General features: G+C 47.0%; 1 protein-coding gene across 1 annotated transcript in view; it reads left to right on the forward strand.

Annotated features, from left to right (window-relative positions):
• Nucleotides 1–11,688: 11,688 nt before the first annotated feature.
• The window catches only part of LOC138663795 (uncharacterized), a 71,593-nt gene continuing 59,720 nt past the window's right edge, over nucleotides 11,689–23,561 (forward strand). The window contains exon 1 of the mRNA XM_069750140.1: nucleotides 11,689–11,796. The gene's annotated coding sequence lies outside the window, so the exon portion shown is untranslated. The remainder of the gene's footprint in view (nucleotides 11,797–23,561) is intronic.

Raw genomic sequence — 23,561 nt, forward strand, 5'->3', positions numbered from 1 at the left:
GGATATTTCCATACAGCGCGGGAGAAATATAAAAGGTTCTTATGGGGGATTCATGTGGAGTCGGGGGGTTTCACAAGTAGTTGGGGAATGTATAGCTCACACTCTGTTAGATGATATTTTTAGTTGATAGGCAAAAAAACTGGTGACAGGTTCCCTTTAAAAAAGTAGTTAAATAAATGAACATATTTTGCAAGCTGGGGGAGTGCTTGAACCTATGGTGTTAACTCATCGATTCTTTGGCAGGACCTTGCCACTGATGTTTTAAACTATTGAGCCGTGGGTGGATTTGATTGGATCTCTTTATTTGGTGGTAGTTTCACAAGAGTCTTTGAAATCAAAGCGATAATACCGGGGGAAAAAAAAAACCTTTGAGAAAATTTTTTTGAAAAAAAAAATTAGAAATTAAAAAAAAAAAAAGAAAAGGAAAAAAATTAAATAAAAAATAAAAATAAATAAATTATACAAATAAATAATAAAATAATAATAAAAACATAATAATATATATAATAAAAAAACAAAAAACAAAAACAAACAGAGAATAACCACAATGAATGAATGAATCCACTTCATAACAAGGAGCAGATGTTTGTCAGATCTGTGACATTTATCATTAAGGGTTCAAGGGTTATCAAGGGGGACATAGTCAATAGGGATCACCCTGAAGGAGATCCTTTTGTTGTGATATTTCGCATAATGCCTGGAGAGGCCATGCTGTAAAAATCCTTCTTTTATATTATACCTGTGCGAGTTTATTCTTTTATGCAGCTGTTGCATTGTCCTGAAAATACAGAAAAATCGTTAAATGAGAAGGTTTGTCCAAACTTTTGGTCTGTACTGTATTTGTTTAAATATGTGTTTAAGTCTGATTCCCCGCCCACTGGGTGTGGCATTTTTTTAAAAGGAGGCATCTCCATGTGCCTTCTTTTTCTATAAATAACAGATCCTGAATGTGTATAGACTGTCCTGAGGAAGTGGTGTGATCACCACGAAACGCGTAGAAATAAATTCTATTCTCTATTACATCTACTTGGACTTCTCTGGTACATTATCCTGACAGGCGAGCAGCGCAGTCTGATGCCCTTTTCTCTTCACCTACCAAAGGATCATCACATCGGGGCTTGCAGCAGCCGCCAATGCTAAGTGCAGTGGTTGTGTCTCACACAACCATAATAGATGAGTGAATTTGTATTATCTCTCACAAACATTCCCTTTATCTCGGATAAAACCCTATGTGCGCTCTATATTCCTTCTAGCTACCAAGCTTATTGTATAGTGAGACATGATTGTAACTGCTCACTTCACTTCTCCTATTACCAGAGCCGGACTGGCCATCGGGCACTTCTGGCAAATGCCAGAAGGGCCGGTGCCAGTAGTAGGCCGCTGCACTCTTCCCCCCTCCCCCGCCAGTGCCGCCGCCGTCGCATTCAACTATACCGGCGTCTATGACGCCGGTACAGTTCAATGCAATGATGGAGGAGAGAGCATCTGCTGACGCTCCCTCTCCCATCATTCCCCGCTCTCCCTCTAACACTGCGGGTGCACGATGATGTCATATCATCGCGCACCTGCTGTGTCCCGGGCAGACTGCAGCCGCCGATACAGGAGCAGGGCGGGCAAGAGGAGAGGTGAGGAGAATGTTGTTTTTTTTTACTGGACTGTGGGCCATTATCGGGGGGAAGGAGCAGAGATGAGATGTGGGCTGTGCTAGTCTGTCATTGCCTCAGTTACAGTTTTGTGGGCTGTGCTGTATATACAACTCTGTGGGCTGTGCTGTATATGCTACTGTGTGGGCTGTGCTGTATATACTACTCTGTGGGCTGTGCTGCATATACTACTCTGTGGGTTGTGCTGTACATACTACTGTGTGGGCTGTGCTGTATTTACTACTGTGTGGGCTGTGCTGTATATACTACTCTGAGGCCTGTGCTGTATATACTACTGTGTGGGCTGTGCTGTATATACTACTGTGTGGGCTGTGCTTTATATACTACTGTGTGGGCTGTGCTGCATATACTACTGTGTGGGCTGTGCTGTATATGCTACTCTGTGGGCTGTGCTGTATATACTACTCTGTGGGCTGTGCTGTATATACTACTCTGTGGGCTGTGCTGTATATACTACTCTGTGGGCTGTGCTGTATATACTACTGTGTGGGTGTGCTGTATATACTACTGTGTGGACTGTGCTGTATACTACTGTGTGGACTGTGCTGTATACTACTGTGAGGGCTGTGCTGTATATACTACTGTGTGGGCTGTGCTGTATATACTACTGTGTGGGCTGTGCTGTATATACTACTGTGTGGGCAGTGCTGTATACTGTGTGGGCTGTGCTGTATACTGTGTGGGCTGTGCAGTATACTACTGTGTGGGCTGTGCTGTATATACTACTATGTGGGCTGTGCTGTATACTACTATGCGGGCTGTGCTATATTATGCAGGCTGTGCTATATACTATGCGGGTTGTGCTATATACTATGCGGGCTTTGATACATACTATGGGGGTATATTATATTCTATGGGGGAGGCTGTGTTATATACTATGGGGGGTATATTTTATTCTACGGGGGAGGCTGTCTTATATACAATTGGTGGCTGCATTATATTCTATGGGGGGCTACATTATATATTATGGGGAGCTGGGCTGTATTATATTCTATGGGGGCTGTATTAGATTTTATGAGGGATGATTGCATCATACTCTTTGATGGGGCTGCATTATACTTTATGGGGAGGTGGGCTGTATTCTATTCTATTCAGGGCTACATTATATTCTATGGGGGGCTGTATTATATTTATATTCTATGAGGGGTGATTGCATCATACTCTATAAGGGGGCTGCATTAATCTATGAGGGGGGCTGCATTATATTCTATGGGGGGTTACATTATACTCTGGGGTGGCTGCATTATACTCTGGGGTGGCTGCATTATATTCTGTAGGGTGGTGGCTGCATCATACTGTATGTGGGCTGCATTATACTGTATCGAGGACTATGGGGAATACGTTATACTATATGAAGAACTATGGGGTGCATTATACTATGGGAAGTGAATTTTACTACATGGATGACTATGGCGGTGCATTATACTATATAGAGCACTATGAGAAGTGTATCATACTATGTGGAGAACTGAGCAGTGTATTTTAATATATGGAGGACTATAGGGAGTGTATTATACTATATGGAGGACTGTGGTGCACATTATAATATATGAAGGACTATGGGGTGTATTTTACTAAACAAGTAAAATGCTGCATATTCAGATTGTTTTTGCTGGAACAAAAATCCTTGTTCTCAGCAGCACATCGCCAGTGTAAACTGTGCTGCTGATAACATGATACTGTATGGTGATCTGTTAGTGATCTATTACTGTTGGTTCTGTCCCATCATTCTTTCTCAGACGGTGGAAAGAGGTCGGGAAACAAGCGTTGAACAACTTCAGTATTGTTGATCAAACTCATTTAGCGGCCTGAACTCAGCGCTTGTAAATACAACCGAAATGCTTTTGTGTGATGTGCAATATGTTAGCATTTGGGACCCCATTTTAAACTTTGCCTAGGCGTAGGGCCCCACTTTGCCTAAAACCGGCCCTGCCTACAAGTGTACAAAGATATTATACAGTCACCATGTGACACAGGGGCGGACACAGACAGCTTGGGGCCCCTGTGCAGGAAATGTGTCTGGGCCCCCCCTTCTTTAAAGGTGACAAAGCTATATATATATATGCTTTGGATGCAGCACATGTCCGCTCGGTCCAAAGCGCTGCCAGCTTTTGTACGAGTGATGCTTCCGCATGTGTTCATTGAACACATGCGGAATCACCGCATCCTATACATTGGACTGTGATATTTATCTTGTGTAGACTGAGCGTCTCCGCAAGATAAATAGACATGCTACGGTCTAGAAAGATGTGCCGCATGTCCGTCTCTGCAGGGAAGCTGCGGGTGCCGCTGCATACATAGTGGACATTGGATTCCTTGAAATCTCATGCACTATGCTGTAACATCAGGACGCTGCGGACTGGATGCTGCGGATGTACACAGCGTCCAATCCGCAGAGTTTACTGACAGTGGAAACATACCCTTATATGTGTCTATGTATTGTACCTGTGTGTTTAATGCAACAGATACAGTATATGTGAAAAAGTCTTCACTGGGGGATGGGCTCAGGGGTCAGTCCCAGCCTGGATCTGATACTGCAGTGATGACTGGAGTCCCGTCAGAGAATAGACCCAGTGATTTAGTGACTGTGTTCCTGAGCTCTGAACTCTCTGGTCCCTGCTGTGTGTGGATGAAAATCCTGCACTGACCAGAGAACACAAAGCTCCGGGGGTCACAGTCAGTAAATCACTGCTTCTAGTCTCTGACTGCAGCCCCTGCCTCCCCTCTGTACTCTGCAAACAATCCGTCACATTCAGGCCGTTCTTTACCTCCTGTTCAGGGGGTGATTGAGGTCCTGCACAGCTGCAGCTTCCTTCCAGGCATGAGTGTGCAGACGCCGTTCTGCACAGGCTGGAAGTGTGTGCAGGGAGAAGGTGCCAGACAGGACGAGCCGGGAGGAGGAGCAGCCGTGAAGAAGACAGGAGATGTCTCACCTCTGCGCACGGATCCTATCCTGAAGCTGCACGCCGGCAGCTTCCTGTCTCGCACAGCCGCAGCGCGGAATGATGTCATTCAGCTGAGCCGCTGCTGTCTGTGTGAGAAAGGAAGCAGGAAGCATCCATTCCCTGCAGATCCGTTGCCATTTTCTCTTGCAGGCAGCGGAGTTGCAGCGATTGCTCCATGCCTGCCGCACATGAGGGCAATCTGGCCAGGGGGCCCCCGGAGCCTCGGGGCTGGATAGACTGGCCAGATTGCCCTCTATATTATCCGCCCTGAGAGGTGAACCTAGCCTCTCTGCTGCCTGAGGCGAACGGAAAAATGGCGACCCCCCCACACAGTCCCTGCCTCACTGCCTGTGCACACACATCCCTCCACCGGACCCGGTAATCGCCGCTCGCAGTAGCATACCGGCAGAGGTGTATCTAGGGTTTCTGGCACCAGGGACAAGAATTCATTTTGGTGCCCCCCCTCCGCTAAGGACATATGCGATTTGTACACTTAGTCATGTGCCCACGAGCTCCTCTCCCTAATGCTCTCAATGTTCAGTGAAAAACTGAGAGAAGCAGAAGAGAAGCTCGATGTCACAGGACCATAAGTATGAAAGTCGCATATGAGTGAAGTGTCCATGTGACGACTACTGGAACTTGCAGAGCTGAATCCTGACATCGCAGCTTCTGAATTCTCACAACCAATGCACTGCACACTATTAGGATTCTCCCTTGCCGGTGGACAGTCATGTCAGCACAAGCATGTGATTTGTATACTTCTGACCACATTCCGACTAGACGTGCCCGGCCTCGCTCAGTTCATTTTCAATGACGGAGGCTACACATGTCTAGTCAGCACATGACCGCATGTATGTAAATCACCAGCACAAGAGAATCCTGACAGCGTGAAGTGCACACTGTGAGAAGTCAGAAGTCTGCAGTCACAAAGAATGACTGCAGACTCATCACAAACCTGGACATCCCCTTTAAATCTCCGAACATACATAAAAACATGAGAATTAGTTAGTATCACAAATAACATTTACATCCAGGTACCTTATAGATGGCATTGACTCTGGAGCCGTTCTTCTTTTCTTCATCTTGTCCAGACCCCATGATGAGTTTTCTCAGCCACAGCCGTCTCTGCAGACTTCCATCTTTTCTGCTCTTTTGCAGAAAGTCTCCACATGACGCCCTTAAAGATACAAGTGTCATTATAATGCTCCGGAATAAAAAAAATGCCCCTCACTATATTGTCTGCACAAAATATGACCCCCACACTGTCCCTCTTATGGTATATGCTCTTCACACTGACCTCTCCTTTCTATACCGGCCCCCTCTTCACACTGTCCTCTCACACTGTGTCCCCCCTATAGGGCCTAGTATTTATACTCCATATTTATACTCCATCCTCCCACCCTGTGTGCATGGCTCCCCCATCCTTCTCCCTGCGTTCACGGCTCCCGTATTTCCTTCTCCCCTGCGTTCACGGCTCCCCCATCTTTCTCCCCTGCGTTCACAGCTCCCCCATCCTTCTCCCCTGCGTGCTGGGCTCCCCCATCCTTCTCCCCTGCGTTCACGGCTCCCCCATCCTTCTCCCCTGCGTTCACAGCTCCCCCATCCTTCTCCCCTGCGTTCACGGCTCCCCCATCCTTCTCCCCTGCGTTCACGGCTCCCCCATCCTTCTCCCCTGCGTGCTGGGCTCCCCCATCCTTCTCCCCTGCGTTCACGGCTCCCCCATCCTTCTCCCCTGCGTTCACGGCTCCCCCATCCTTCTCCCCTGCGTGCTGGGCTCCCCCATCCTTCTCCCCTGCGTTCACGGCTCCCCCATCCTTCTCCCCTGCGTTCACGGCTCCCCCATCCTTCTCCCCTGCGTTCACGGCTCCCCCATCCTTCTTCCCTGCGTTCACGGCTCCCCATCTTTCTCCCTTGTGTTCACGGCTCCCCCATCCTTCTCCCCTGCGTGCATGCATCCCCTATCCTCCCACCCTGTGTGCATGGCTCCCCCATCCTTCTCCCCTGTGTGCATGGCTCCCCCATCCTTCTCCCCTGTGTGCATGGCTCCCCCATCCTTCTCCTCTGTGTGCATGGCTCCCCATCCTTTTCCCCTGTGTGCATGGCTCCCCATCCTTCTCCCCTGTGTGCATGGCTCCCCATCCTTCTCCCCTGTGTGCATGGCTCCCCATCCTTCTCCCCTGTGTGCATGCCTCCCCATCCTTTTTCCCTGTCATACTTACCTCTCACCGCGCGGCACAGAACAGAACTTCCTGGCATCCCTTCTGCAGCGTCTTCCTTCCTGTCTTCAGCGGTCACATGATAGCGCTAATTAAAGTAATGAATATGCGCATATTCATGACCTTAAATGAGCGGTACCATGTGACCGCTGAAGACAGGACGCGCTGCCGGCGCTGAGACGCAGTTGCAGCCACCGCTGGAGGAAGGTGAGTATTACGTCTTTGGAGGGAGGGAGGAGGGGGGGGGCGGGCAGGAGGGAGGGAGGAGGGGGGGGCGGGCAGGAGGGAAGGAGGAGGGGTGGCAGGCACTTGACCCCCGAGTTTTATGGAAAAAAAAAAAACCTAGCAGCGCAAATCCAGTAGTCTGCCGCCCTCTCTCTTCTGCCGCCTGAGCAAAAGGGCTCAAATAGTCAAATTGCCAAATCGTAGCAGCGTCCCTGGCCGCCCTGCAGGGGCCCCCCAGAGCCTCTGGTGTTGTGAATTCTGTGGCAGAGCTCCCTCCTGTGGTCACAAGTGGTACTTCGGCTGATTCTCTCTGGGAGCTTCCGTTTGTGGAGGAAAGTGGTACTGCGGCTTCTGAGTTTCCTCCCTCAGGTGATCTGGTGAGGTCGTTAGGTGCTTCTCTACTTAACTCCACCTAATGCTTTGATCCATGCTTCCTGTCAATGTTCCAGTGTTGGACTTGTTTTTCCCTGGATCATTCCTGTGGCCTGCTGCTCTGCATAGCTAAGTTCTTCATTGCTATTTGTTTGCTATTTTTTTCTGTCCAGCTTGTCTAATTGTTTTGCTGGAAGCTCTGGGACGCAAAGGGTGTACCTCCGTGCCGTTAGTTCGGTACGGAGGGTCTTTTTGCCCCCTTTGCGTGGTTTTCTTTAGGGTTTTGTGTAGACCGCAAAGTTATCTTTCCTATCCTCGCTCTGTTAAGAAAGTCGGGCCTCACTTTGCTGAATCTATTTCATCCCTACGTTTGTCTTTTCATCTTAACTCACAGTCATTATATGTGGGGGGCTGCCTTTTCCTTTGGGGTATTTCTCTGAGGCAAGGTAGGCTTATTTTCTATCTTCAGGCTAGTTAGTTTCTCAGGCTGTGCCGAGTTGCATAGGCAGAGTTAGGCGCAATCCACGGCTGCCTCTAGTGTTGTTTGGAGAGAATTAGGGATTGCGGTCTGCAGAGTTCCCACGTCTCAAAGCTCGTTCTATTATTTTGGGTTATTGTCAGATCACTGTATGTGCTCTGACCGCTATGTCCATTGTGATACTGAATTGCCTATCACAACACTCCGGGCCCCGGTGCAGCTGCACCGGTTGAACCGGCGGTATGTCCGCCCATGATGTGACAAGTGGGCCTGTGTAACTTCAAATGCCAGGGCTGAATTTTAGTCCCAGTCCAGCCCTGCCTATTACTGTTTTTTTTACTGTAAAGTAAGCTGTGCTTTACATATCAGCATAAGCAGTGAGAATTCAGAAGCTTGTTTATTATTCCTGACTGAATTTGAGCACTACAGCATGTTAACTCTTATTGTGTTTTTGCAGGTTTTTTTATGGTTTTAAAACTAAACTAAGGAGAAACTGCAAAAATCTAAAAAAAAATCCTGCAGATTTGTGCAGTATTTTTTGCAGCATTTTTGGCGAGTAAAACTACCGTATATACTCATGTATAATCCGAGATTTTCAGCACATTTTTTTTGCTGAAAATGCCCCCTCGGCCTATACACGAGTCATGGTCCAGAAAGCCAGCGGAGGAGGGGGAGCGGGGAGCTGGTGGCTGTAGCAGAGTGACAGCTGCAGCTGCCGGCTTCCAGAAGACATCAATACTCACCCTCCGTCACTGCATCTCCACCCTTGCATCTCTGTCCTGGCGCCCGGAGCTCTTTCCTGTTCCTGTCCTCAGAGGTCAGGTGGTACCGCTCATTAAGGTCATGAATATGTACGCGACTCCACTCCCATAGGCGTGGAGCACATATTCATGATCTTAATGAGCAGTACTATGTGACCGCTGAGCACAGGAAGAAGCTGCCACGCCGGGACGATGGAGATGTAGGGACATTCAGCGACAACGTGAGGAGGGTGAGTATGATGTGGAGGACAGTGGAGTCCGGAAAAACCCAGCCATGCATACAAGATGGGACTGGGGGAGCCATGCATACAATGATGGGATCGGGGAAGTCATGCATACAAGATGGGACGGGGGGAGCTATGCATACAACGAGGGGACCAGAGAGCCATGCATACAACAGGGGGAGCAACACAGAGCAAGACAGGATGGGGGACCACGCATACTAGGATCGGGATGAGGGGACAACACAAACCCAGCTTATACTCGAATCAATAAACTTACCCAGTTTTCCATGGCAAAATTAGATGCCTCGGCTTATACTCGAGTATATATGGTAAGTTTATTACCATGTACTGTAGACAAATCACACATGTAATTTGCACACAAGAAACCCCGCAGCAGTGAAGGTTTTTGCTTCAGAAAATAAAACGCTGCAAAAATGAAATGCAACATGAGAACATACCACTACTGAGCTATGTTTTCTCTCTGCAGCCGCTGACACAATAAGGGTTTGCTCACATCTGAGTACATAAAATCACTCAGATTCTCAGCCAAAAAAGTTGGTGAGTGTCAGACGCATGCTATTCTGTATGTCAGGCGAGTGCTATGCTGGTGTGCAATTTTTTTTTTATTTTATATAATTTTTTAAAATTGTGTCACTTAGCAGTTAGCATACATATGACATCTGTATACAACTCGTTTTTATCATAATCTTTTACATACTGTAATAATCTATGTAATTTAAAGCTAGTTTACAAAACTAATAAAGCAAGCTTACTGTATATGCAGATATAGATAGATGAAAGAAAAACATTAGCTATATAATAGATAATGAATAGATAGATAGAATAGATAAATAGAAAGATACAATAGATAGATGTCTTGTAGATATATAATTTTACAAGCCCCTACTTATAATAAACTTTCACCCGTTAGTGCTTTTTATGACACTAAAGGGTGTTTAACCTACTAAATAAATAATTTCAAAAAAATGCTTTGTGGTCCCCCCTAATTTTGATAACCAGGAAAGGTAAAGCAGAGAGCTGTGGGCTTATATTATCAGGCTTGAAAGGTTCAGAGGAAGAGGACTAGAACCATGGTGGCACCTATAGGAAGTAGCAATCCTAAAAGTCAATATTGACTCTAACAAACCTTGTCATATGACTCAGGGTACGGTACCTTCACACTGAACGATATCGCTAGCGATCCGTGACGTTGCAGCGTCCTAGCTAGAAATATCATTGTATTTGACACGCAGCAGCAATCAGGATCCTGCTGTGCCATCGTTGGTCAGCGCAGAAAGTCCAGAACTTTATTTCGTCGCTGGACCTCCCGCAGACATCGCTGAATCGGCGTGTGTGACGCAGATTCAGCGATGTCTTCACTGAAAAAAAAACAAACACTACATACTTACATTCCGGTGTCTGTCCCCCGGCGCTGTGCTTCTCTGCACTGTGTAAGCGCCGGCCGGAAAGCAGAGCACAGCGGTGACGTCACCGCTGTGCTTTCCGGCTGGCGCTCACAGTCAGTGCAGAGAAGCACAGCGCCGGGGGACAGACACCAGAATGTAAGTATGTAGTGTTTTTTTTTTTAACGTTTACGCTGGTAACCAGGGTAAACATCGGGTTACTAAGCGCAGCCCTGCGCTTAGTAACCCGATGTTTACCCTGGTTACCAAGGGACTTCGCATAGTTGGTCGCTGGAGAGCTGTCTCTGTGACAGCTCTCCAGCGACCACACAGCGACACTGCAGCGATCGGGATTGTTCTCTAGATCGCTGCAGCGTCACTAAATGTGACGGTACCTTTAGGATAAATCCAAAACCAAAATCTCAATTTGCAGACACTGTGTTTCAGGGTACTGACCCTTGTCAGTGCAATGTGTGATATCTGGTTTGGCTGGGTGAGAGGCATCTAACAGATATCCAAGGAGTAACGTTTCTCTTTGCGGAGAGTGTCATGTTAAGTCTGACATGCCAAGTTAAATTGACTTTTATGCTGCAATGCTCCTCTGGGAAATAAGCAAATTGTCTCTTCAGAGAGGAAGAGGACTAGAACTCTAGTGCCACCTATAGGAAGTAGCAATCCTAAAAATCAATATCGACTCTCTAATGAGTCTTGTCATATGACTTAGGATAAAATCTAAAACCAACAATTTTACTTGCGGAGAGTAAGATGTAAAGCCTTGCTTGCCAAGATGAAAAGACTTTTAAGCCTTGCATGCCATGTGTGAGGGATAAAGTAAATGTCTCTCCACTCCTGAAATGTGCCCCTTCCCTTGGCATCCCCCAAGGCCATAAAATGCCATGCAGTGTTTACCTTTAATTAACTCAAGCTTTTTGGAGCTTTTAACACAAGGGTGCAAACTCTTCTGCAGCTATAGCAACCTGAACCTCTTTGTGTGACTAAGCACATGGTACAACAAGTCACAGCAGACTGAGGTATGGAATCTGGAAAATGACCTATAATAACAGAATGCAATATCTCTAAGATGAGCAGAGCACATTCCTTTCCCCACGCACCCATATTATATAGCCACCTGTAGCATTCTGGATTATGGAGTTATAAAGCATAGCTAACAGGAATTACATACGGTAGTCATATTTAGTCTTTATGCGCAGATAAAATCCAGCGGAATCCAGTGGCGGTACAACCAATCCATTCATAGCTTTAGGCGTGAAGTTATGGGCCAGCCACAGTTCTAGGCAGAAAATCATATTCTCAGACATGGGAGGAGAGAGGTAGCACCACCCAGGGGTGGGAGTAGATGTGTGAGGTAGCAGCCTAGGAGATATAAGGCATCCCCTCATTTTGGACTGTTTTCTGAAGACCGGTAGACTCAGCCCGGAAAGCCTGTAACTAAGATTTGGACCTGTGATCCATCAGCGCCTCCCTGTGGTCACATACTACATAACACGGTAATTGCAACCTATCTATACTCTATTCTTGTACTATACTCCTGACTGTATATATTTGCTCTTTTATGTATAGCTGTATTTTCTAGTCAGCGATTAAATATAAAATTAATCTTGGGCTGCTCTTTTATCTCGATTCACGAATACCCACGTCCGCACGTCCTGTTGGTTATTATACGCTACCCCAGGGTTGGTTCCTGACCCGATATAAGCCTGCTGTCGGGGCTTATTTTAAATGAGGTACTGAAGGCAGAATACAGTACTGTTTTAGTGACGAGCTCTGGCAGTGATGGCCAGGAGGTTTAGGCCATGTTCACACGTTCCTGATTTCCCTGCTGTTTTTTCTGCACTAAAAACCGCAGCTCTTGGCAGAAAACGCAGGTGCGTTTTTTGGTGCGTTTTTGGTGCGTTTTTTGATGCGTTTTTTGATGCGGTTTTTAGTGCGGTTTTTTATGCAGTTTTCTCTGCAGAGTCTGTGTGTTATCTAGGAAGTTTTTTTTAGGGTTAAAATGGCTGAAAATACCCTACCCCTAACCCTAACCCTACCCCTAACCCTAACCCTTACCCTACCCCTAACCCTACCCCTACCCCTAACCCTACCCCTAACCCTACCCCTACCCCTAACCCTACCCCTAACCCTAGTTCTAACTGTAGTGGGGGAAAAAAAATTCTTTATTTTTTTATTGTTCCTACCTATGGGGGTGACAAAGGGGGGGGGGGGGGGTCATTTACAATTTTTTTTATTTTGATCACTGAGATAGATTATATCTCAGTGATCAAAATGCACTTTGGAACGAATCTGCCGGCCGGCAGATTCGGCGGGCGCACTGCGCATGCGCCCGCCATTTTGGAAGATGGCGGCGCCCAGGGAGAAGACGGCCGGACGGACACCGGGAGGCCCGGTAAGTATAAGGGGGGAGATGAGGGCACGGGGGGGGGGCGTCGGAGCACGGGGGGTGGCATCGGAGCATGGGGTGGTGGGATTGGGGCACGGGGGGCAGCCACACTCCGCCCACGCACTTCCTGCTGCAGCGGTTCTGCACCACAAACCACAGAAAACCCGCAGATATTTTTTTCGTCTGCGGGTTTTACTGCGGGTTTGACCTCACAATGGAGTTCTATGGGTGCAGAACCGCTGCAGTTCCGCAAAACGAAGTGACATGGTACTTCTTTTTTACCGCGGCTATTCAGCGCGGCTTTTTTAGTGCATTTCCGCAATGTGAGCACAGCGGTTCCTGTTTTCCATAGGGTACATTGTACTGTACCCTGCATGGAAAACAGCTGCGGACCCGCAGCGGCAAAATCGCGGCGGTTCCGCAGTTAAAAACGCATAGTGTGAACATGGCCTTTGATATATATCCCCAGGCTGAACAGGTGATATATATTCCCCCTTACTGGGAGCACCTCACTAACTCGTACCTATAAGGGAAGCCTTTCCGGCGACTATTTGCACTCGGTGCAGTTCCCTGACTGACCTGAGGCAAGTGGTGGCACCAGAGAGCTGATCCCTGCTGGGTCCTTTTCTCCCCTCCCCCGAGGTGAGTCGATGCCCCCTTCTCCCGTGAGATCCCTCACAGATTGCTGGCAGAGTGGTGGGATCGAGATAATAGTGTGCGTGGGATCCCTACCCCCAGACATCAAGGACTAACAGCAGTAGCTTTTGCTGCTCGCATCTTAAGATCAGCTCAGCACTAGACAGTCCTAGTGCAAAGTACAGTAGGTGTGTGGGTGCCCGGGTTGCCACTATGTCTGTGACTGAGAGCTGAAAAGACTGCCTTCAAGTACTCGAAGTTGGACAAGAATGATGGCCGCAGATCTAGCCCATAATGCGGAGAATGACTGTACTGGTTCCGAAGAAGGGGTGAACCAGGGGGGTCCCGCCCAGGCTCCCCAAGCACCTCACCGACAGTGCACTACCCTACCGCAGGAGAGTGCCCTCCTACTGCCCTTTTCCCCGGACAGCTCAGATCGGAGGCCCTCTTTCAAGCTGCCCTGGTGAGTCTCCTGAAAGCTGCAGAGCGCCAGGCAGATCGAGAGGTGGCGCAAGCAGAGCGGGAGCGAGAGGTGGCAGAACGCCAGGCCAAGCAAGAGCATCAGCTAGAGTTGGCTCGGCAAGGTCTCCTACCGCCCACCACAGCACCTCTGGAACCCAAGACAGTCAAGGTCCGAGCCAAGGACTTCCCCTTGCTGGAGAAGGATGGAGACCTGGACTCCTTTCTGCGAGCCTTTCAGCAATCCTGCCAACAGCACCATCTGGCCTCGGATCAGTGGGCCAAGTACCTGACCCCCGTTTGAGGGGTAAGTCTCTGGAAATTTTGGGGGATTTACATGCCGAGGTGGAACAAAACTATGAGGGCATCAAACAAGTCCTGATCCAGCAGTTCAACCTCACTCCGGAGTCTTACCGCAGGAAGTTCTGGAGCATGCAAAAAGGCCCCAAGGACGCCTAGGATGACCACATGTGGGCCCTTATGAAAGCTGCAGAGCACTGGACCAAGGGTTTGGAGCTCACCACCGGCCAGGAGGTCCAGAAGGCATCTGTAACGGAGCAATTCTTGTGGAACTGCCCAGAGGACCTTCAACATTACCTCCGTGACCGGAAACCACAGAGAGCCGCTGCTACAGCCGCCTTGACAGATGAATATGCCAATAACCGGGCCCCTGAAGCCAAGCGGGCTGCCCACAGCACCTGGAGAGGGGGTAAGAATCATCCTGCCCTGTTTTCCCAGCCCCTAGAATGCAAGGGGTACCACCCTTTGTTTCCCTCTCCAGGCCAGGGGTAGAACCCAGGAGGTGTCACCTCTGCAACCAACCTGGACACTTCAGGGCCATGTGTCCCCAGTGCCCCAAGGTCCCGTCTTCATCCCCAAAACCGTCCCGTCATGTGGGTGGGGGTGGTGGGAGGTCCCATGACAATTACCAGTCAGTCACTGTTAACCATGCTGCCGCTATGGGACTGCGGGACATCGGATAACCCTCATGCGGCCAGAGATGGTGGCCCCCCAGGACTTATTACCAGGAAACACTCATTTCTGGGATTGGAGGCATTGAACCAGCGCTGCCCATCACCAGGGTTCATCTGCACTTGGGCGCCGGGAGGGTAATGAGGGATGTGGGAGTGTCGGCGAATATTCCCATGAGTGTTTTACTTGGGACGGATTTGGGGCAGCTAGTGTCACAGTATGTGGCTACTGAGACCCCAAGTCCTGGTCCCCCACTGTGTCTTGATTTGTCTTCTGCTAGCAATGTGATAAGTGTATGCCTGTACCTTCTGCATCAAGGAGGAGGTGGGAGCAGAAAGTCACACCTGCACTGACAGGACACATGCAGCGTGTGCAGATGAGACAGAACCAGAAGACACAGTAACGTGTGAGAATGTCCACAGGTGTGATGAGACACTGTGCTCTGGAGGGAGAGGTAGGGGGCAGGTAGCTGCAAGGCCAGAACCAGAGTTGGTGGGAGGGGCTGCCACAGGGATTGTAGGGCCCATACATGAATCCATACTGCTGGGTTCTGCGCAGCTAGTGGAAAGGGAACGTGCCAATGGGCTTGGGGCTGTCCCAGGAGAGGTGGAGCTTCCAGGTAAGGCTCCAGGTTAGGAAGTCCCCACACCCAGGATGCCAGGAGACCAGGCTGGTCCAACGGACTCAGCGATTTGTGTGGAAGCCAAGGGAAGGCAGGCACTACCCAGAGTTACAGCGTTCGTAGCCACTGTCACCAGGAGTGGGAGTGCTGGAGCCCAAGGAACTGACAGAAGGCGTGGCAGCTTTGTCCATTCTGGCCATGTCTAGTCAGGGGTTTCAGGCAGCATTGAAGGCCGATGACAGCCTGAAGGCCCTTGAGGAGCAGGCGGCACAGCCTTTCACAGACTCAGACCTCGAGCGGGTGGTCTGGGACCAGGGAAGGCTGTACCGGGTATCGATTCAGCAAGAGTCACCAGAGGCGTGGCCTAGGGACCGACAGTTAGTGGTACCCTATCCGTTCTGGGTGCAGTTGTTCCACATTGCACATGAGGTTTTGATGGCTGGACACTTAGGGATCGCTGAGACCAAGGCCATGCTAGCCCAGCATTCCTACTGGCCTAAAATGGGGACTGATGTGGCTGCCTACTGCCGTTCGTGTGACACCTGTCAGATAGTGGGGAAGGCAGGGCAGCGCCCCAAACCCCCAATAGTGCCATTGCCCATCATTGACGAGCCTTTCCAGAGGGTGGCTGTGGATGTCATTGGACCGTTGTCCATTTCCAGCCACTCTGGGAAACGCTACATACTAACGGTAGTGGATTATGCCACCTGGTACCCAGAAGCGGTAGCCTTGTCCTCCACTTGGGCTGACAAGGTGACCACCGCTTTACTGGAGATTTTCTCCAGAGTGTAATTGCCATTAGGAAATGCTCACTGACCGAGGGACCCAGTTTATGTTGCAGCTGATGGAGTCCCTTTGCAAGCAAATACAGGTGCAACATCTGGTGGCCAGCCCGTACCTTCCGCAGACTAATGGCCTGTGCAAGCGGTTCAATGGCACTCTCAAGCAGATGCTTAGCATGTTGGTTGACTCCCATGGGAGCAACTGGGAGCGGTACCTCCCTCACCTACTATTTGCCTACCGGGAGGCTCCGCAGTTCTATAAGACACCTCTCCATTACTAATCCTATAGTTATATGTTAAATAAAGACACAGCCAGAATAAAATCCTTTATTTGAAAAAATTACACAAACTCCTTTAAAGCAAGGGAGAATGATGAGAGCCAACTTCAGCACCTGCTGCAGGGAACAGCGCATACAGTAGCGCTTCTTCTCCAATGCCGATGCGTGTCACGCGACAGACATCAATGTGTGTTCTCGTGTACGGGACGTTTTGCCGTCAGTGCTGACGGTAAAAAAACAGACATGTCAGCGTGCTATGCCCATGGACACACGGTCCGTGGAAACACACTGACATGTGCACAGACCCATTCATTTGAATGGGTCTATGAGTGTACGTGTCTCCGGTACGTGTGAAAACTATCACCACACGTACCGGTGATACGGACGTAGTGAAAGAGGCCTAAGTGGCAGATCGCTGGAAACAAGGAAACTCTCTGCTCCCATAGCATGCTGATGTCAGATTACTTAGCACAAATCTGCTGGCAGATTCTTTTAAAGTTTATGGAATTTAAATCGCCATAACTGTGCATACATTGTATCTCACTACATCACTACCCTCACCAAGTGCACACTAAATAACTTCCTATAAAATTGTCTTTTATGTTTCACATCTGTGCCAAAGGCTGTGATGCAGGCTCATTGCAACGGTGGTGCATTTTTGCCTCAATTCCAGAGAGAGAGGCACCAAACAACATGTAAATGCAATCTAAATGTATGTGCATATGAAAACATGGTTAAGAAATTCTGAAAAGAATGAACATATGAACTGCAATGTCAAAACAACTAGTTGTTCATATGTTCAGTCTTTTGAGCACATTTCAACCTCTTCAGGCTTTGAAAGCTGCAAAGTATTGAGTTTTAACTGTTTTTTTTATGTTTTTCCCTTGTTTGATGTATTCTTGGTGCAGATTTAATACATACTGAAATGCGTCCATTCTAAACAGGATTGCCAGAAATTGCCAAGCACAGAACTAGAAATTATTACCTGTCTACAGGATAACTGGAATACCCCTTTAAATATATCCTTCCTGCTTGATCTACTTCAAAGACTGCATGCAAAATGTAAAAAGAAAAAAAAAAGTTTTCGGTGGTCACGGTGCACATAACTTTGAGATCACCGGAGTTCATTGGGCAGCTCACAGTGAAGTGTGGGAACGCAGCTTCTATGACTGGCGTTGAACTCTATTACTATGATCTGCATTCTCAACACCTCATTGTGCCCTGCTCTTCAGCCTTGTCGGTCGCATCTTGGTACAGTTTAGGTGGTAAACCAGTTATCGCAGAGATGGACTATGGCGTGGGACAGTATATCAAACAGGTGAGGGATATGGTGGTTTATTTATTTTTTTTTTACAGGAGACAAAGGCTTCAATGAAGTGGGCATAAGGTGAGTATTATAACTGTTTGTCTCTGCTTTTTACAGGAGACGAGGTCTTCAATGGAATGGTCTTAAGGTGAGTACAAATGTGTTTTTTATTTTTAAATAAATGTGTTAAACAGGGTCTTTTGTATTTTTTTAATAAATGACTTTATTCTTGCTGTGTGCTTATTTACAATATGAATATGGGGTTAGTAATGGAGAGACGTCTTATAGACGCCTCTTCATTACTAACTCCTTGGCTTGATGTCACCTGAGAATACATAGGTGACATCAACCCCACCAAGCCTTTTACCCCACTTGCCACCACCACAGGTCAACAGGGAAGAGCTGGGCTAATGTTGTGAATTCTGTGACCAAGCTCCCTCCTGTGGTCGTGAGTGGTACTTCGGCTGGTTCTGTCTATGAGCTTCCTTTGGTGGATGAGAGTGGTACTGCGGCTTCTGAGTTTCCTTCCTCAGGTGATGAGGTTAAGTCGTTAGGTGCTGCTCTATTTAACTCCACCTAGTGCTTTGATCCTGGCCTCCAGTCAATGTTCTAGTATTGGTCTTGCTTCCTCCTGGATCGTTCTTGTGGCCTGCCTCTCCTGCATAAGCTAAGTTTTGCTTGTGTTATTTTTGTTTCCTATTTTTTCTGTCCAGCTTGCTATATTGGTTTTTCTTGCTTGCTGGAAGCTCTGAGACGCAGAGGGAGCACCTCCGTACCGTTAGTCGGTGCGGAGGGTCTTTTTGCCCCTCTGCGTGGTTGTTTGTAGGGTTTTGTGTTGACCGCAAAGCTATCTTTCCTATCCTCGGTCTATTCAGTTAGTCGGGCCTCACTTTGCTAAATCTATTTCATCTCTGTGTTTGTGTTTTCATCTTTGCTCACAGTCATTATATGTGGGGGGCTGCCTTTTCCTTTGGGGAATTTCTCTGAGGCAAGGTAGACTTATTTTTCTATCTTCAGGGCTAGTTAGTTTCTCAGGCTGTGCTGAGTTGCATAGGGAGCGTTAGGTGCAATCCACGGCTACCTCTAGTGTGGTGTGATAGGATTAGGGATTGCGGTCAGCAGAGTCCCCACGTCTCAGAGCTCGTCCTTTGTTTTTGGTAATTGTCCGGTCACTTTGTGTGCTCTGAACTCCAATGTCCATTGTGGTTCTGAATTACCTGTTCATAACAGGCTAAGCACCAGATTTGGCATCTTATGGATGCGCCGTTTCTGGGGCGGCTGAGGGCTGATGTTGGTAGGCAGAGGCGGGGCAACATCACTGAGTTCCTCCCAGGCTATTAATATCAACCCACAGCTGTATGTTTAGCCTTTGTTGGTTTGAATTTATAGGGTGGCCCTATGTCATTTTTTTTTTGGGGTCCCCCGGAAAATCACCAGTAAAGGCTAAGCAAACAGCTGTGAGCTGTTATTAATAGCCTGGGAAACTTATGGGGTATTGTCCCTTGTCCCAGGTTACTAACATCAGCCCCCAGCCGTGGGATTTCCCTCTGCTGGTTATTAAAATTGCACAGGAGCCAACATCGTTTTTTTTAATTATTTATTTTACATAGGCGGTACACGCCAGCGGCTGAATACAACTCCCATCAATGTTTTCTGGTCACGCTGATCTCAGTGCAAGCAGGAGACAATAACGAGAGATACCTTCAGCAGCCAGCCGTGCCTGGGGACAGTGCACTGTATTGCTTCTTCCCAGGCACCAGTACGTGCCACCCTGATGACACAGATGACATGCGAGTGCACGTGTGCATTTTTTCCGTGCTGTGCAAAAAAAAGTGACATATCTGCATGTTTTTCACACGGACACACAGTCCGTGTGAAAAGTCTTACATGTGGGCACCTCCATTAAATACAATGGGTATGCGTATGTTAGTATACGTCGTTTTTTAAGGGCCGCAAATACGGCCATACAAAATGGACTTGTGAAGAAGGCTTTAAACAGATTTTATTTGTTACCAAACAAAGCTTTGCTTTCTGAAATCTGTTATTCACAAGAACAAATTATACTTTTAGACTTTAATTGCTTTGAACTACTTATGTTGAGGATGGTTTAACCAGACTTATCAGGACAAAATTAGTAGGTTTCAATATAAATAAATGAGTTACATTCCATAGACAAAGGAAGCAACTATAGTATTCAGACCAATTAAACTGCTGCCCATGTACATTTATTATGTAGAAAATGCTATTTTTAAAACACTGTATCAGGAAAATATTACAAAATATATCAGGCAGAGTTCACATTGCATTGACATTTCCCAGCTTCCAACAAAGTACCTTGGGCATTCAGCCATCTTTTCTGTCTCGTTAATGAATTCCTCAGTGACGATCAGTTGCCTGCTGGTCTTGCACTGAATATAATGTATTGTTTGCCAAAAACATCTGCTGCCAAGTCCAAAAAAACATTACTTGTATTGTTTCTGCATCCAAAAAAAAATACATCATGGAATCTTATTAACACCTTGGTTCCATCCAAATAGCGCATAGCGGAAGCATCGTAACACGCTATCTTGGAGACTCTGGAATACAGTAAAATATTCCAGAAAAGCTATGTTATTTATTAAGTCATTCTTGTTGATTCTATCAGCAGACATATACTGAATGAGACTGTAACTACTGTACATATTAACATAAAAACAGAGGTGTGACATGAAGTTTCAGCATCCCAATATATAATCTCGCACATACGCTGCGTCGGCACACTGCAATTAATGAATACCTGGGCTGCAGCATTATTGTGATCTTTAAAAATTTAAAGTTTTTAACGTAGTTAACATTTTTTGATCAAAAAGTGTAAAAGCTGTTGTGAATTCTGTTGTCGAGCTCCCTCCTGTGGTCGTGAATGGTACTTCGGCGAGTTCTGTCTATGGACTCCCTCTGGTGGCTGTGAGTGGAGCTGCTGCTTCTGAGGTTCCTTACACAGGTGACGTGGTTTATCCTGTGGTTGGCTGCTCTATTTAACTCCACTCAGATTGTTACTCCATGCCAGCTGTCAATGTTCCTGCATTGGTTCAGTTCGCTCTTGGATCTTTCTGGTGACCTGTCTATTCCAGCAGAAGCTAAGTGCCTGCTAGTTATTATTTGTTCATTGTTTCTTTGTCCAGCTGGATATCATGATTTTGTCTTGCTAGCTGGAAGCACTGGGATGCAGAGTGGCATCTCCGCACCGTTAGTCGGTGCGGAGGTCTTTTTGCACTCTAGTGGTCTTTTGTAGTTTTTTGTGCTGACCGCAAAGATTCCTTTCCTATCCTCTGTCTGTTTAGTAAGTCTGGCCTCCCTTTGCTGAAATCTGTTTCATTTCTATGTTTGTGACTTCATCTTAACTCACAGTCAATATATGTGGGGGGCTTCCTTTACCTTTGGGGAATTTCTCTGAGGCAAGGTAGGCTTTATTTTCTATCTCTAGGGCTAGCTAGCTCTTAGGCTGTGAAGAGGCGTCTAGGGAGAGTCAGGAACGCTCCACGGCTATTTCTAGTGTGTGTGATAGGATTAGGGGTTGCGGTCAGCAGAGCTCCCACATCCCAGAGCTTGTCTTGTGTCAGTTTAACTATCAAGTCGTGCCGGGTGCTCCTAACCACCAGGTCATAACAAAAAGCCATCCATTAAGGGCAAGGTGCACCTGTTATATTGATGGTCCTTATCAATGGTATCTTCTCTCTCTTTGTGCCAAGCCAGGCCTCATCTGAACTAAGGAAATGAAAGGAAAAGCAGGAACAGAGCTTCTAATTAAATCTTGCTAGTGAAAGGATAAAGATGCTGAGCCCTGGAGGGTGCCACACACCAAAATTCATACTTCGAAAAGCAAAATATAAAACAGGGATCTGCACAGTGTTGTCTTCATTTGTGGCGGAGAGACTTTTGCTTGTATGTTCTGTGCCTACATTTACATGGAAAGACAACAGCCAATGCTTTCTGTGCCTACAACACTTACATAGAGGTGTAAAGTGACTGAGGGTGGTAGCCATGGGCAAACTGCTACTCCACAACGCCCTGGCACTTTGCAGGAAAATTGTGAGGTCAGGTATGGGGTGCATCACACTCACTTGTAGGCAACAGCCCTCCTCTGTCTCCAGGCCTCCATCTTCAGGAACCACTACACTTAGCTCAGGGGCCACCCAGTTCATTTTAACAACTGAAATTTACTGGACAGTTCAAGTTCCCCAGATTGTAACATGCAGTATCAGGCACAACCCTTTTCATTCTTGGTTACCTTAATACAGCATTACTATCCGTTCCTCCTAGACTATACCTATGTTTACTGGCTTTGTCAGACCCTGTTCAGTTCAACAATGCACACAGGATCCATTACCTTCACTTCACGTGGTTCCGCATCCATTGTCCCATGTACATCAGAGAATAAGGCACTCTTCATAGTACCTGTATCAAACCTTGAAATTGGAACATTGTAGGAATGTCCGTAAGGGATCCCAGTAAGGCCTCCCACTGCCCCGAACAGTAGATACTTGCCCACTGTGACTTGAACTTGATCTTGGTTACTCTACTTCTTTTTCTGATCTGCAATCAGGAAGCAGTTCCCTTTTACTTTGGCTTGCCCATCCCATTATGGGCTATTCCAAATGTCAACTAAGTCTGTCACTACTATATGTAACTGGGCAGATCACCCTATGTCTACTAAAGCTAACAATACCTGTCCAACAAGATTCATTAACCAGGTTACAGCTATAATGCTTACCAAAACTTATCTCACCTTATAGTCACTACCTTTTGTTCTAACCTATGTCTTACTTCATACTTATACACTAAACCTTACTTATGCATTGCACATTATCATACCAATGTATACATCTAAAACCTCCAAGCACACGCTGGTAGACGCACTACTGACCACATCCTCACCTGACAGCAGGGGCTCAATGGAAACAGAAAGCAGAAGTGGATGACGTCGCCAAAGCAGCTGGGGCACTGGCACCACCTTGGAAGTGATGTCTAGCATGGCATAAATCGGGAAAGAAGAAATACAAGCCAGCTCACCCGTGATGCATAAACCAAACTTCAGGAGCACGGACCCGCTGTGTCTAGGCGTATAAAGTCCAAAACAAGAAGAGAATGTCCAGCTTCACTGAATCCGTAAAAAAGAGTTTTCTTTATTCACAAACTTTAAGCATAGAGGATACAGACTTCAGCACGAACCATATGGGTAAGAATCTCAAAACGTTTCTGGAGACTAAGCTCGCTTAATCATGATAAATCGGGAAAACCTTACTCAGCATGTCACAAAATCCAGCTCAAACATCTGATATGGTCCCTATTTTGTTACAGCACAAACAGAGGCTTTTTGGCACAATACTCCCAGAGGCTTTTTGGTAAAGTCAAAACAGAAGCTTTTTGGCACAGTACTACCAGAGGCTTTTTGGTAAAGTAGAAACAGAGGCTTTTTAGACCATTACACACATAGGCTATTTGACACAGAACTCGCAGAGGCTTTTTGGTAAAGTAGAAACAGAGGCTTTTTGGCACATTACACAAAAGCTTTTTGGCACAGTACCTCCAGAAGCTATTTAGTAAAGTAGAAACAGAGGCTTTTTGGCACAGTAGAAACAGAAATTGTACAGAGACAGCGGTAGAATAAAATATTTTTTTTGGCCCACAAGTGGGAAAGAGATGGCTGCAGAGTAGAAAAAGTTTTCACTCACATTACTCACAAAAAGGCAGCTGGAGAGTAGAATTTTTTTAAGTGAAACACATGTACTGTATATACAATGGCATGTAAACGTTTGTGCACCATGATCAAAATTAGTG

Source organism: Ranitomeya imitator, chromosome 1, assembly GCF_032444005.1.
Source record: "Ranitomeya imitator isolate aRanImi1 chromosome 1, aRanImi1.pri, whole genome shotgun sequence".
Classification (NCBI taxonomy): domain Eukaryota; kingdom Metazoa; phylum Chordata; class Amphibia; order Anura; family Dendrobatidae; genus Ranitomeya; species Ranitomeya imitator.